The sequence below is a fragment of the Alosa sapidissima genome, chromosome 2, assembly GCF_018492685.1.
Source record: "Alosa sapidissima isolate fAloSap1 chromosome 2, fAloSap1.pri, whole genome shotgun sequence".
Lineage (NCBI taxonomy): Eukaryota > Metazoa > Chordata > Actinopteri > Clupeiformes > Clupeidae > Alosa > Alosa sapidissima.
The window spans coordinates 43,150,573-43,168,072 of record NC_055958.1 but is presented as its reverse complement, the minus strand read 5'-3'; the positions used below and the strand labels follow the sequence as shown (position 1 = coordinate 43,168,072).

The following is a 17,500-nucleotide window of genomic DNA, read 5'->3' as shown; positions in this document are numbered from 1 at the left end:
TACAGTGCAGTAGGCTACAAAAAAGGGAAAACATATAGAGGTATGCGTGTTGTCACTAGTTTGGTTAAGAATGCCGATGGCATTTGGGATAAAATAGCTTTTCAATAGGCTACACTTTTGCCTCGTTAGGGTTATTTATATATATAATTATGTGCATCGATGATCGCTCTCCGACTGGGAGTTTTTGTAACGTTAGTATTGGAGACGCAGAGCATTTCGGCAAGCTTTCGGTCGGTGCGTAAAGTTTGCCTTGCGCTAAAGCAGTTCCTGCGCAACTTCATTCGTTTTCCTGGACACAAACCCACGAGGATCATTAGAGTGTAATTTCACCAACTGGCAGGTCAGCATCACTTAGCCTATTAAATTTTCCAAATGTGCACCGAAATGTGTCCAATAGGCTACCCATGCCTTCCGACATTCTTCACCCTTCCGATGATGGAGGCGCAAAAGTTTAACTTGGCCCACAGCTGCAGAACCCGCGTTAAAATAGAAAATTACATTTGGGATTCTCAAAGAATTCTATGGCCCACTCAATCTGTGACAAGGTAGGCTAGTTTAAGAAAGCATCATTTAAAGCAGTCAATACAATAGCCTACGTGATGTCCACTGAATTATTTAATTGTGCTTTTGACATTAAATAGGCTATCCTAAACGTAGGCCTACGCATTTCAGTGGTCAGTTAGGCTATTCTCTGCCAAGCAAGGTCTCGGACGCAGACGCTTAAGTATTGCTCTTTTTTTTGTTATTACAGTTCTCTCCTCCTCGTAAGCCTCGACTACTCCGCCTCTGAAAAATACAGTGCTCTTCGTTTCGCCGGTTTCACTCATGGTTTCGCTCATGGTTTCGACTCTCAGTAGATGATGCCTTTATAAGTTCTAACACAGGGTTGATTGAACTAACTGGTAACCGGTGTTTTGGAACCGACCGCTCAGGTTTAGTCGCCACAGGTTCAGACAACCCAGAGGTTAAAGGAGAATTCCGGTGTGATATTGACCTAAAGTGTATTGAAACATGATACCGAGTGTGAACGTATGTCTCATAGCCCATCTCGACTTGTCCCCTGCACTCCAAAATCTGGCGCTAGTTAGCCGATGCTACCAACAACTTTTTCAGTAGTGGTGCTTCGGCATCGGGCTAGCCATGCAAATAAATCACTGTTTTACACCCATTTACGAGGCTCAATGTATCTCCACACTTCATTGGTAGACTTCCTAGGGCCCTGACATTTAAAACGAGACATTGAGAACTTTGAAAAAGCACTGGTAGTTTACTTACAAGACGATTTATACAGACAGTATCTTCACGTTCAAGTTTAACGTTTGCAGCCATCTTGAATTTAGTCACTATAAGTCGAGCAACGAGTAAGAATGAACAGGTATGATAAGGGATCAGATTCCAAAAATAATTCAGTGGAAATGCATGGATTCCAGTTTCTTCCAGTAGCAGCAACTGGAATCCATGCATTTCCACTGAATTATTTTTGGAATCTGATCCCTTATCATAGCTGTTCATTCTTACTCCTTGCTCGACTTATCGTGACTAAATTCAAGATGGCTGCAAACGCTAAACTTCGTGAAGATACTGTCTGTATAAATCGTCTTGTAAGTAAACTACCAGTGCTTTTTCAAAGTTCTCAATGTCTCGTTTTAAATGTCAGGGCCCTCGGAAGTCTACCAATGAAGTGTGGAGATACATTGAGCCTCGTAAATGGGTGTAAAACAGTGATTTATTTGCATGGCTAGCCCGATGCCGAAGCACCACTATTGAAAAAGATGTTGGTAGCATCGGCTAACTAGCGCCAGATTTTGGAGTGCAGAGGACAAGCCGAGATGGGCTATGAGACATACGTTCACACTCGGTATCATGTTTCGATACACTTTAGGTCAATATCACACCGGAATTCTCCTTTAAGTTTTATCTCAGTGTTTGTTAAACCTCCTTTCTGGAATACCCCTCAGGTACTACAGGTACACACACAACAACAAGATCTTACTACAGGTACACACACAACAACAACAACAAGATCTTACTACAGGTACACACAACAACAAGATCTTACTACAGGTACACACACAACAACAAGATAACAACAAGATTTTACTACAGGTACTCACATAACAATAAGATAACAACAAGATCTTACTACAGGTACACACACAACAACAACAACAAGATCTTACTACAGGTACTACAGGTACACACACAACAACAAGATCTTACTACAGGTACACACACAACAACAAGATAACAACAAGATTTTACTACAGGTACTCACATAACAATAAGATAACAACAAGATCTTTCTACAGGTACACACACAACAACGAGATCTTACTACAGGTACACACACAACAACAACAACAAGATCTTACTACAGGTACACACACACATTCACACACTCACCATTTAGCTCCTTACACTGGCAAACCCACGACTACAGCAGTTGTATTGTATTGAGGAGATGGATGAGGATGCTAATGTAAAGGGTGCTAATGTAAAGGGTGCTAATGCAAAGGGTGTTAATGTTAAGGGTGCTAATATGAAGAATGCTAATGCTAAGGGTGCTAATATGAAGAATGCTAATGCTAAGGGTGCTAATGCTAAGGGTGCTAATATGAAGAATGCTAATGCTAAGGGTGCTAATGCTAAGGGTGCTAATATGAAGAATGCTAATGCTAAGGGTGCTAATGCTAAGGGTGCTAATATGAAGAATGCTAATGCTAAGGGTACTAATGCTAAGGGTAGTGTTGTCACGATACCAAAATTATGACTTCGATACGATACCTGCCATAAATATCACGATGCTCGATACTGAAACGATACTACGGCGAAATCCTAAGATATCTGGAAAAGAAAGGACTCATACCTCCTCCAAGTGTATTGAGTCATTTGTGTTGAATTCGGTGCACTTTTGTAGTGTGCAGGTCAATTCTGGGTCCTAAACTTCCTACATAATTATTATTTTTATAGTCAGTAAAATAGTAGGCCTACTTTGTGTGATTAAGTCCTTTATTTTTTGTTATAGTTAATTTACATTGTGTTGTGTTTTGCCAATAAAGTAGATTTAAATAGCCAAACTAGGCTAGATCAAGGTCAGTGTTGAAATTACTGCATGCAAATCACTGAATGCTATGCAGAGGGGCCTAATCTTTAGGCCATCTAATGTACAGTATAGGCTTCCCTAGGCCTTCCCGTGTTCATGGGATTTCTTTGCCAGTTGCAAAGGGAAAAATGTGAGGATAGTCTTCTTTGCGCCCAGTGTACAAGTACGACGTTCCAACCACTCAGGTCTTCGTCAGATAGGCCTACACCATTACCTGTTGCAATATGTCTGTGTGCATTCCTACATTAACCTACGTCTATTTCTTTGATAACATGATTTGCTAACACGTAACAATAAGCCGCTATTATTATTAGGACTCAACACGCTTTGGTGGTATTATATGCTGTGGGCTTTAATTAGCGCATTTCAGGTAGCCTATCCTACATATGGGCAATACTTATTGAACAAATTGCAGTCTACATGCCATGACAAATATTACCAGTAGTACTGACCGAACATGAAATAGATTGTTTTCAAGTTATGGTAATGTTATTCTGGCGTGAACATTGCGCTTTCATCACGTTAGCACCCTATGATTACAGCTCGTTATGTCTCGTCAAAATGATTACAGCTCGTTATGTCTCGTCAAATTCATTGATGAAGGAAGGTTCGCTTTATCCATGGCCGTAGCTACCATTGAGGACACCGAGGTCATGTCCTCGGTATTTTCTTCAAGTTTTGTTTAATTTATTAAGTAGGCTACGAATATCCGACGGACAATTATCCTTGCATTAACGTACCATCACGTGACACGCCATTGCAGATAGGCTACAATCCAACACAAGATACAAGAGAAAGAAATCAGGCAGTTGAGGATGAATAAGAGAATAGAGGGAAATGATGAAGGGACCTCCCAAGTGAGTGAGAAGGTAGCCTATAAGCTCTGCAGCCTATGACCCTGCAATTTATAAATGCAACATTCCCTATGCTGATGGACAAGCAGAGCATTCCTAATTACAGATGGAGCAGGGTCCAGTCTAAATATCCAAAGCCAATTTGGGAAAAGGCTCTTGAGGTGCATCTAAAAAAACGGAAATTGTGGAAAAGTGTTTATAAACAAACGGGGGGCCCAAAATTGCTGGCGATGTCGCTGACCTCGGTATTTTAAAAATCCTGGCTACGGCCTTGGCTTTATCCCAGAGAACCATACTCGTTTCACTTAGGAGCTACCTGCTTGACACGTCCACCTGCCTAGATGCATGCAAGGAGCAATGAGAGCAGCAGTTCACGCAGACACAGAACGTTAATTTTAATAAAGTATCGATTCTAAAAACGTCGGAAATCGTATCGTTTTTTGCGTGAAGGCATCGTGATACCTTTTTAGTATCGATACACCGTGCAACACTAGCTAAGGGTGCTAATATGAAGAATGCTAATGCTAAGGGTGCTAATATGAAGAATGCTAATGCTAAGGGTGCTAATATGAAGAATGCTAATGCAAAGGGTGCTAATGTTAAGGGTGATAATGATAAGGGTGCTAATATGAAGAATGCTAATGCTAAGGGTGATAATGATAAGGGTGCTAATGCTAAGGGTGATAATGATAAGGGTGCTAATATGAAGAATGCTAATGCTAAGGGTGATAATGATAAGGGTGCTAATATGAAGAATGCTAATGCTAAGGGTGCTAATATGAAGAATGCTAATGCTAAGGGTGATAATGTAAAGGGAGCTAATGACCAAGAATAGATTTTCTGTGATGTGTACCCCAAGGAACTTAAAGGACAATTCCGGCGCAAAATGAACCTAGGGGTTAATAACACATGTGTACCGAGTTCGACCGTTCGCTGGGATTTGTTTTCATGCTAGTCTAATGTAACCAGTTTTATTGCAAACCGCTAATTAGTGTTTAACGCCAGCCTTCGGGGCACACGTACAGTAGAAAGAAATTGCTATTTCTATACCACTAACATAGCTCAAAATAGCACCACACTTACACAGTAGCATAATGAGGGTCTCTACATGTAACCCGAAGCATTGAGAACTTTGCAAGTGTACAGGCAGTTTATTAAAAAGAAACACAACATTCTATCAACGGAAGTTGTTCAGCTCCTTGGCTGTGGAGTGTTTAGTCACTGGAACAATGGTGGCAGATTTCAAACTCGGAAGAGTTGAAGTGCTCTTTAATCCTTTTCTTGTAGGTGTGATTGGCCCTGGATATTCCTTTCCTCAGGTTGGATCTGGCTGAGCTGTAGGCCTCCTGGTCTCCTGACCTGAAGGCTGTGTCCCTAGCCTTGAGGAGGAGGCGAACTTGTTAGCTCATCCAGGTTGTCTGGTTAGGGGATCACTTCTCTGTTTTATGTGTCCCTAGCTTGTTAGCTCATCCAGGTTGTCTGGTTAGGGGATCACTTCTCTGGTTTGTGTGTCCCTAGCTTGTTAGCTCATCAGGTTGTCTGGTTAGGGGATCACTTCTCTGTTTTGTGTGTCCCTAGCTTGTTAGCTCATCAGGTTGTCTGGTTAGGGGGTCACTTCTCTGGTTTGTGTGTCCCTAGCTTGTTAGCTCATCAGGTTGTCTGGTTAGGGGATCACTTCTCTGTTTTATGTGTCCCTAGCTTGTTAGCTCATCAGGTTGTCTGGTTAGGGGGTCACTTCTCTGTTTTGTGTGTCCCTAGCTTGTTAGCTCATCAGGTTGTCTGGTTAGGGGGTCACTTCTCTGGTTTATGTGTCCCTAGCTTGTTAGCTCATCAGGTTGTCTGGTTAGGGGATCACTTCTCTGGTTTATGTGTCCCTAGCCTTGAGGAGGAGGCGAACTTGTTAGCTCATCAGGTTGTCTGGTTAGGGAATCACTTCTGTTTTGTGTGCAGTCACTCCCTCTACACCAGTGGTCTCCAACATATATTCTCTTTTTAGTCAACTTTAGGAGAGCTGCCAATCATTCTGGGGCAACTGTAATAGCATCACACACACACACACACACACACAAACAGATGATCACACACACACTCTCTCCCTCTCCCAAATAGCATGAGGCATGAGATCAGAGTTATGAGGAGGTAATAGCATCACACACACACACACAGATGATCACACACACTCTATCTCTATCTCTCCCTAATAGCATCTTAATCTGATGGCATCTCCTGAGTCAGTTCCTGTAGAAATACTTTATAGCTCTTATCATGTCCACACCTCTACACACACACACACACCTATTCACACACAGTCACACACACACACCTCTACACACACACACACACACACTCTCACACACACACACACACACACTCTCACACACACACACATACTTACACACACACACACACTCTCACACACACACACACCTCTACACACACACACACACATACTTACACACACACATAAACACAGGCTCACACACACAAAGGCATAGATTAGATTATGTTACACACACACACACACACATACACTGTCAAGCAGCTTATGCCGTGTCCATTACTGTAATGAAGCGTCTTCTGTTCAACTACAAAGCAGTTTAGTGAAGGACACACACACGTGCACACACGCACACACACTCAAACACACACACACATATTCATACAACAAATACTCTCTTATATTGTAGACATCCACACACACTCACTCAAGCATATTCAACCACAGTGGGTCAACTCCTGTTGCTTTAAATGTGCTATGAGCATAAAGTGACTTGACTCCCTCTCTCACACTCACACACACACACCTATTCACACACACTCACACACACCTATTCACACACACACCTACTCACACACACCTATTCACACACACTCACACACACATAAACACTCACACACACACATACACACACACACACACACCTACTCACACACTCACACACACATATTCACACACACTCACACACACCTACTCACACACACACACACACACACACACTCACACACACATACACACACACACAGACACATACACAGAGACTGAATGGTCAGTGGTTTGTGACCTAAATTAGTCTAAATCACATCAGAGAGAGGCTCTGCTCATCACCATGACTACACACTCATTACTTAGCAACCCCTGCTGTGTTAAAGTAGCGTACCCACACATTTACAGTCACACACACATACACGCACACAAACACACACACACACAGAGAAGCCCTTTTCACACAGGGATCCAACAACATTTGCGGGAAGAGGCTACGTCTTTTTGCAGCATTGTGTGTCTGGTGGAAATGTTCCGGCCTGCTGATCTGTTCACATGATGCCGCATTGTTTTAGTACCCTACAAATGCAAGTGAAGTTGCTTTGCTTAGCTGTTGCTTAGAATGTTAGATTCTTGCGATCAATGTCTTCAGACAATAAAAAGTAATTTGGAAGGGAAATTGAAGAGAAGAGTTGCTACTTGCGTTGGCCGTGATGCCCCTTTGAAAATTGGCCTTGGTGCCCTTCTCTCAATATTCTGCTTTGCATCCGACTGGCGATTTTTATTTAGCCTATGGCTTGGCAAATTAAGCTCAGCATTCACAGTGCAAATTAATTTAGCCTTTTACGCAGTAGAGAAAGTGACAGGGCACGGCAAAAAAGAGAGTGCGTCCAAATTCACCCATTCTTTGCTGAACTACTCATTAAGTAGCCTGATCATCACACAGACATCACATGTATCACACGAAATAACTTTTTCTCAGCTTTTAAACAATGTTAGTCACTAGTTGTTTTAGTTGTTCAGGTAAACGGTTCGCGAGTCTACCTACCCATTCATCTCAGTGGAATAGGCTACTTCACAAACTTTCCCTCAACACATGACAAACCATATATCAGAATAAACAGCAGACCCAACACAAAGGTTTAAAGCACTCCCCTGTACAGTTAGCCATTCCAGAGTAATCCGGTTTTAAATTTGCAGCAATGTCTATATGCATGTCTCCAACTTTGGGGTTTAGGTTTCACAATGTGTTTAAATTGTTCAATACATGATTTTATAACAGGCCAAATACAAAACTAGACTGCATTTCCGGCGGGAACTGCGAAAGTGTGCTTGCCCTGGTCCGGTCACCAACGTGAGCAGACAGTGACATACACTATGCTGAACCTGGCTTGATCCAGGCATTCTAACAGTGCCTTTCAGTGTTGGAGCAGTGGCAATACCTCAAAAGCTCTATTCAACTATTGCCTTGCGGGGTGAATGTGGTCCGTTGTATTTTACCTGTGGCCTGCCTTTGAATTTAGCTTCTATGACTAAGATCAAATCAATAAAATAAAACAACAGCAGTGATTGGCTGCAAAAAATAAATAATGTCACGCGTCTTGCACCTCTCAAACTGGGCTATCAGGTAACCTAGAAGAATTGAAATTATGAAATATGACTAAGGAATTCAAATGCTGCTTGTTTGTCAGGATACTTTTTCACTGATTTATTTTAAAAATATGAGCTATGAGTGTGAATGTTATATATTCCATCCCCTAATTCTGTTTTACTGGTTTATTTGACAAATAATCTATATGGATTTGCTCTATAAAGACCTTATGTCTGTTTAGGATTGTTTTGAGAGCCTATTGATGTATCTCAGAATAAAGTAATGTCCACAACATTAGTGATGTTTTTTTTTTGTGTGTGAATGTACTTTACTTAACTCATTAAATGTAGCTGAATACTCATGAACGCATGTCTCTAATAGCCACAATAGGAGTAATTTTAGCAACACCGTATTTTGTGTGGCCCATAACGACCCAGTGGATCATGAAAACGTGCCAAAATTCACATTCCTTGCTTGATGTTGGTACATTAATCCCATTCAGATTGCCACTTATCTGAGATGTAAGAGTTCAGTATAGAATTAAGGTCTGGGGCAGGGATTTGACATTCTGTGACTTCTTCATTGAGGGCTTGCTTAGCAGCACTGTCCGCTTTCTCATTTCCCCTCAGACCAACATGGCCTGGGACCCAGCAAAAAACTACACTCAAGTTCTGGTTCTTTAGACGTTGTAGTTGATCAAGCTCAGCTTTGGTTGTACTTTTTGCGTGACATTAAGGCCTACTGGAAAGATTTTTAATTGCAATTTACTTTTACGATTAAATAAAATTAATTTATCCCTCTCACCCATAGTTTTCTATTTATTTACAAATGTGCATAGGTCTACTGTAATTACATTTATACATAGTTATTCTACTGATCTTTATACTATTCATCCTGCACATAGACTTATTCTTACTACTCTTATAATGTTGTTTCTGTACTACAATGACACTGTTTCCACACTGCACATAGCTGTATGTTATGTACATATCTGTTATATATTTGTCATATTGAATATCCATAATTATTCTGTTTTATTATCTTCTGTTAATACACTGCATATATCTACATTATTATTTCTACTATTATACTGTTACTGCTACATCTACATACATTATTCTACTTATTGTATGAGGTAACTGCTAATACACTGCACATATTTATATTTAATTCATATTACTCTAAACCACCTTCTGTAAATCAACTGTATACTACTGTCTACATTGCACTATATTTCTTGACCTGTCTCTGTATATTTCATCACATTGAATGCATACTGTAGGCTACATGAATCACAGCTAAGATCTTTGGTTGCTATGAAGGCCAGTCGTTCTAAATGGATGGTTGCTATGGCCAAAGGCCAGTTCTATCTCTGCCGTTGTCAAGTGGGCATATCCTAACCTTATCTTATTTGAAGCATCTCTATTTTACTTATAACTTACATACAGTGGGTCCCATTAAGAAGTGGCCACTTCATTCACACTTACTGTGATTCACGCAGCAACATTATTAAATTAATCTGTCACCATATGCCTATGCCTACGTTTGCAAGGAGGAGAACATTTTAATTAGGTTTACAATGAAACGTTACATTTAATGTACATGTTGACAATGAGTAGGCTAGTTTTGGTTGTTGTTGGTGGGGTTACTGCATCCCTTAGTTATGCCTACAATGCAAAATTGTTCCCTCGTGATTGTTAGACGCATTTCAAAACATTGCGACGTGAAATGCCACCACAAAACATTGTTTGTGAATCGGTCTTATTAGGTGTCCTCGCTTAAGCTGTCACAGACTCAGGCGCTACTTTTAGGGCTAAAATGCTTCCTGAATTACTCTTAGTAAAAAAAAATAGGAGTCCTAAAGTTACGAGTGACGAAGTTACGAGTACAAGCATCTCATATCAAATGACCATGGCATTACGCTAAGCAACATAAATCCCATAACGTTACAGCAACATCTCCTCCCTATGACCTAGCTAGCTATCGGAACTCCCCTACCGTCGGTCCTGTATATCCACCGTCTTGCGTGTATGTGTCACTTAATATCCATTTCTATACAAACCAAGACGGCGGACTCCTAAAGAAACGCAAGCACCCGCACAATAGGTGTATCTAAATTAGCTATACCAAAAATTACATTTTACCGTGACTCGAAGAGCTGTAAACAGTGTTGTAAGGCTGCGTGTACACATTCGCTTGGAGCTCCAGTGGAATTTTTATTTCATGACGAGAATTCTCGGTCTAACCGTCCATGTGCCGTTGAAACGGTGTAAATAGGCGACCCATCAGGCCAGCACTGTAACTCCGAGCGTGGTAAACAAAATCGGATATTTCAGGCAGTAAATGCTCCCGTTATGAACCAAAACAGATTTTGTTTAAATCCACACACTATGGCTACTGAAAATGTAAGGTTCATTTAGCAAATGTTATTTTGAAGTGTTAAAAAACATTGTTGTTTTAGAATTTCCGAACAAAAGTGGTGATAATTGACAAGAAATTAATTATTTTAAATCTCCGCTTAGCATTCTAATAACAGAAGGGGCACATTTATGTGGACCACTACAACATGACTCATTATGTCTGTAACTCTATAAAACACTTACTTTCATAAAGGAAGCACACCATCCAGCACATACACATGGAAACCGATATTTTAGGTACTTGGCCACGAACTCAAAACGTGTCTCTCTGAAGCTCTGTTCTAGAATCTTTGCTCTGAACGCTCCATTGCTAGGCAACATCAAATAAACGAAATGAGAATCTTTTCAAGGTGCGATTTGTAGGATTGTTACCGAACGTTCTGTAGGCCAAAATCAAAACACTGGTGAACGTTCTCAAGACTACCAGACACGAGCCTCTTCTGGGTTGCCAGATGTAATGAAGACTTAGCTAACGTTAGTTGACCTGCAGCTGCTTTAATGTTTCTCCAACCATGACCCAGCTACACATTACGGAAACAGTAAAAACAAAAAATACCTCTCTAACCAACGTAACATATTTAGCTGAAGTTAGCGATGCAGATGAAGTTTAGCATAGGCTACCTGTTGTGGAGAAATAGCCTATGGCCAGCTTTGCGTCAGACTTGATATTCTTCGTTTGACGAAGACGTCACCATCTCAGGAAGCTCCTCCGATGTCCACTTAATTTGTTTCTTGTTTTAATTTTGGAAATTTGCCTGCCTCTTGTAGGCGTTCATGACTACAACTGACAGCTGTTGACAGTTGGCCTTTGCTAATTTGGCAACCCAAATAGGAGGACGCGCTAGCCCATTATTAATACGCTATTCTAGAATTAATCGTTCAAAACATAAACGAAAATTCCAAGAGATTCCGCCCCGTTTTTTCATGGGTTTTACGGGGTTTCACGGGTTAGAGTAATGTTGTCAAATAAGCCATTACTTCAATTCATCGTGTTTCCTCACTCTCTGACAACATATGGTGATCATTTTTGGAATGGTTACAGTTTATTTTCCATTATTTCCTACATACTGGACCTTTAAAAGTGTACGTGTGATTACGAATGGATGTGTGTGGTTTGCAATTAGAATAAACAAGAAATAACATTTCCAATAATTTCCCATGATAAATTACATAATATTTGCACTTTCCTTACTTGTGAAGCTCTCATTCAGATTTCAAGTACACTAGTGAAATGTAATACAACGTTGCCACCTAGCATTCAGATGTAGGCTATTTAACATTAACGTGACATTGCTTGCTTATTCTTTCGTCAACTCCATGCTTTTAGGAAAACAATCTTTTTATCATAGTTCCCTCTTCAATGAGCAATTACCAGCTCGTTTTTGTAACAGAGATAGCTGTTTATTGTCCCTAGGTTTACAGAAACACCTATTCATATTAATACGTAGCCTGTGGAGAGCTGCCGACCACTGTTCATTACGGCCCAGAATGCCTTGCATGTCTTTACAACAAAACAACACAGTAAAACCTAAATGCCCGTAAACATATGCATTTGCATACTTGTAACATTTTTAATAATACTCTCCCATCATGATATTTAACAATAATGAAAATTTTAATTTGAATACCGTCAATGTGAAAATAACTGTACTACGTCAGCAATTAATAGCTCATGTTCTCCTTACCATTTCAGTTCGTAAGTCCATACTATCCCATGGCAGAGCAAGGATTTAATGATTGGGCAAGGTTGCCCGGAGACATTGTGGCTGCCTAGAGACATTGTGCATACTTGGAAGGCGTTGTGATAGATGTACCAGTACAACTGCAAATGTGGAAGGTGATAGTTACCAAATACGGGTGGGTGGTTTGCCAAATGCTGGAAACTTTTGGAATGTTTTCTTTTTTTTTTTAGCTTATGCACCCTCACATTGGAGTCCCGAGTTCAAATACAAAATTTGGTATCGATATGTGACAGTGTTTCTGAGATATGGACGACTTCCTGTTTCGGAGCTTCGCCGCTGATTTCGTTTGGCTGTGACCGGCAAATGCTTTCGAAAATCAAAAATCCTTCTGGTAACTTTTGTGAGGCTTGGTCCAAGGATAATGTACGTCAAGTTTCCTTTGTGTGAAAATTTTGTTTCGCTTTCTGTTCAATCCAATATGGCAGACAAACGACACGCCCACCTGACGTCATCTTCGCGAGCATCTTACACCGGTACTGACCGGACGTTTTAAAGTTGGAACGGTGTCTCTGTCTCAAAGGGCCTAGGCGCTAGAGCTGACCAAAAAATAGGGAGACGGGAAAAATGCTTTGCAAGCACACTTAATTAATGTTACAAATATCGCCTAGATATCTGCAAACATTAAAATCAGAGGATATAGGCTACGTATAGGACAGATAGGACAGACTCTGGTGAGTTCATGCTTTGTGTTATCGCTGGATTTTAGGATAGCCTATTATGGCAACCGATTGCATTCCGAGCTACAGTCAACTCTAGCAGGTGTTAAATGACTGGAGACTTTGTGAATTTAAAGATTGTCATAATGTGCTGTCTCTGCTATTGCTGCTTTTGATCAGTGAGATTTGCAATCTCCTGTGGTGGGCTGGACATAATGTAGTGTCATCAAAACGCCTGCCCAGATTCCCCTTTCCGCCTTAACACATTCACACTGGTGCCGGAACGAATTTTCTCTGCAAAATGTTGAGGGTGCTACAAGGAGTACATTTGGCCAGACACTTCGTCCCGCCGTTCTGCCGGTCTATGGACATGCGTTCCGCCATTCTGGTACATAAAATGGCGGGGATTTTGGCAGTGTGAAAAGGCTTAGTGACACAAACGGATGATCACACACACTGTACCCCCTCCCTCTCTCACACACACACACACACAATCATACTCTCTCTATCTCTCAAACACACACAGACACACACAATCATACTCTCTCTATATCTCAAACACACACACACACACACACGTGAGATATTTTTCTTTCTGGGTGTTGATAATTTGGTGGTATTTATTCTTTCAAGAGGGGTGCCAGTGTCCCGCCTGAGGCACTTAGTGATGTTGGTTCTGTTAGTTGTTTCTTGTTGGAGCCTTAGGATCAACTGGATGAGGGGACTCTTTTCTGTGTTCAATTCTTGGCTCTTTAAGGCTATGAAGTGATAGGATGTGGGATCGCTTGTTTTTAAATGTTGCCAGAATTTGATGGCTCTCTTTTCAATTTTTAGAAAAAGGGGGAACTGGCCGAGTTCTGCCCTGCATGCATTAGTTCTGCCCTGCATGCATTAGTTGGTGTTTGTTTCTGCATTTTTAGAATGTTCCTGCAGAATTCTGCATGCAGGGTTTCAACTGGATTTTTGTCCCATTTTTCAAAATCGTGATTTGTTATGGGACCTGTTAACGGTCCCCGAAGTTCCTTATGATTTAACGTTATGATTTTTGGCACACCCTACTGGCTGTGAGTGGTAGGCGTGCTGTTACCTGTCGTATTCTATGTTTGCTCCCTAACCAGGTGATCCAATTAGCCAGGATGTGGTGCACCTGGCCAGCCTCTTCAAAAGGCACATTCTGGACCTGGTCTGCAGAGCATTTTCTGGGTTTTTTCTGCTGGTTGCTACCACCTCGTCGTCTCCAGTTTTTCCAACGCTTTTGAGCATTTTTGCCGGTTTTCAAGCCTGCTTTTTGCCCTTTTTAGGGAACGTAAATAAATACCCCTTTTGAGCCTTAACCCAGTTGTTCTCCAATTTATGTTGCGTAACAGGACCCCACACTTCACTGCCATATAGCGCAATAAGCTCAATAACCGAATGGAATATTTTGAGCCAAATTCTGATTGGTATTTTGATTTCAATAGATTTTTGTATGGCATAGAAAGCGCTTTGTGCTTTTTCTTTCAACTCTCTCACAGCCAAGCTGAAGTTTCCGTTAGAACTGATTACTATAATTTGTGACATGTTCTATTTTTATTTTATTTTATCAAATGTGAAGTTGTGTTTGTTTCCCTGACAATTTGTTCTCTTTTGGAATGTTAATACTTTAGTTTTTTTGTGTTAATAAGTAAGTATAAGTATATATACTTTTTTGATCCCGTGAGGGAAATTTTGGTCTCTGCATTTAACCCAATCGGTGAATTAGTGAAACACAAACAGCACACAGTGAAGTGAAGCACACACTAATCCCGGCGCAGTGAGCTGCCTGCTACAACGGCGGCGCTCGGGGAGCAGTGAGGGGGTTAGGTGCCTTGCTCAAGGGCACTTCAGCCGCGGCCCACGGGTCAGGGCTCGAACCGGCAACCCTCCGGTTACAAGTCCAGAGTGCTAACCAGTGGGCCACGGCTGCCCACTAATAGCCAGTGCCCAAGTCTGGCTGAATTTTTGCAGTTCATCTAGGTTCTGCTGCAGGCCCTCTGCTGTTGGAGATAGCAAAACCAGATCATCTGCAAATAAAATAAATTTGATTTTGGAATCATGAAGGGTGAGGCCAGGTGCTTTTGATTTTTCTAGTTGGTTTGCCAATTCATTGATATAGATGTTGAAGGGAGTTGGTGAGAATGGACAGCCTTGCCTCACGTCCCGCCCTTGAGTGAAGTAGCTGGTTTGCTTATTTACAATTTTAATTGTGCATTTATTGTTCGAATACATTGTTTTTATTATGCTGTATGTTTTGCCTCCAATACCACTGTCAATTAGTTTTCAGAGTAGACCTTCATGCCAAATTGAATCGAATGCTTTTTCAAAGTCTACAAAGCAGGCAAATACTTTTGATTTTTTTTGGTTCATATGTTTATCATTAGGGTTTGTAATGTGAAGATATGATCTGATGTTCTATAATTTGGTAGGAATCCAATTTGGCTTTTGCTTAGGACACTGTGCTCAATAAGGAAGTTCATGATTCTTTTGTTCATGATGCTGCAGAAAACCTTCCCCAGATTACTGCTTACACAGATGCCTCGATAGTTGTGTTTTCTATTTTGGTCAGTTTTTCGATTATTTGGATTTGTTCAGGGGTCATATCTGTTCTGTTACAGATTTTCAAAATAATCTTTCCATGTATTGCCATTTTGTATGGCTGGTTCTTCAGGGGGCTCTACCAGGTAATCAAATATATGGTTTATATTTTCTACTGCTAAGTTTACGCCTTCTATATTGTGGGGGTAACTACTAAGAGGGAAAGTATCAATAGTTGGGGAAGCTTTAGGGTGATAGAGAGCTGGTAGGTAGCTTTCTTTGTTGTTCTTAGTCCATCTGTAACTCTCTCTCGTGCGGAACAGCTTCCTGGGCTGTTCGTGAATGTTAGAGTTTCTATGCCATTATTATGCCATATCACCCTGAATCTCTCCCTCGTGTTATTCCTTTTTTTTTCTGGTGGAGATTGCGATTTCTCGATATCCTATAGGACAGAGGGTGACCTCATTATTCCTGCGCCATGTTCCTTATGATGTCCATGTTTGAAATGCTTTTCTGAAATTCCACAGTGTTAAGTTTTGCAACCAAAAGTGGATGATTGAATGCCTTGAACACTCCAGAGGGTAATTGTTAACAAAATGAACCAATCCCAGTGTATATCAGATACATGTATCTATTTTATAGTTATTCTTGAATTAATATATCATATTGATTATATGATTTATATGTTATTATTGAGTTATTCATATGTCATGCAGATACTTAGTTGTATTGTAAACTAGTTTTTATATCTCTCTCTCATACACACACTCACACAAACACACAAAGACACACACACACACACAGGGCCCAATCGTGACATTCTAAAGTGCATCGATTCGTCACTCGTCAAAAGTCTATTCAAATTTAGTAGGATGTCCAGTTCACATTGGGAGGGGTTTCGTTATCAAACGTAGAGCGCATGGCGCAACAAGGTGTGCCTAAGTTTTTTAATCAGTCATATGGGTGTGTTTGGTGCGTAACATCATTTAAACCAATGAGAATGACATCTGTCATTTCCTTTTAACGGCGCAAAGCGCGATATGTCAAATAAATGCATCGGTATTTTGGCATTCAACGGCGCATTTGAAGGAGGCTGCTTGCGAGACCGTATGGAATAGTCATTCTTAAACCATGCATTACTAAAACCTAGCATAGCCTTCACGCATTTTCACTCGTCTATTATTTGAACTCATTGGCAAAGTGAAACTAACTTCACCAAGGTGTCAGTCAACGACAAGACAGTTATATGCAGTTACTTTCACTATTGACTGACAATGGGTTACCACCGAAAACATAGGCTGGAAAAAGCAACACTTACCCTAATATTGCTCAAATGACTGAATAAAACAACATTTATCCTGCAGAGGAGTTGCTTATATCTCGTGACAGTGCGTCTTCAGCTGTGCTCCATACGTGTCTCTCGCCTCTCCCCTAATCACTTTTAACCGTCATTACCAATTTGCAAATGATGGTGAATAACTACTCATCATGAGATCTACAGTATTTCGTAATATCTTTACGTGCACCTTTTATATGCACCTGCCAATATGACTGTTGACATGCGCTCTTAAAATAGCATATGAACAACTTGCCATTGACTTCTGACCAGGTTTAGGTGGTGTATGATAGTGATTTTTAGACAACGCGCCAGGCCCCTCCCTAGGTTGTTAATTGCCACACCCCTGGGCGCGATGTTTAAAAAATAAACGTGCAAAATACCGAATTAAACTTTGCACGGGTGAAAAACGAACTTTACGCCATGTACTGGTGTGCAAAATACAGCCCTCAAACTCACACTCTCTTCCTCTCTCTCTCTC

The 17,500-nt window shown here is 40.8% G+C and overlaps 1 protein-coding gene across 1 annotated transcript in view; it reads left to right on the top strand.

Moving 5' to 3' along the window:
* LOC121697703 (protein FAM124A) overlaps positions 1-17,500 on the top strand; it is a 32,165-nt gene that overhangs the window by 12,552 nt on the left and 2,113 nt on the right. The gene's annotated exons all lie outside the window — the stretch shown is intronic.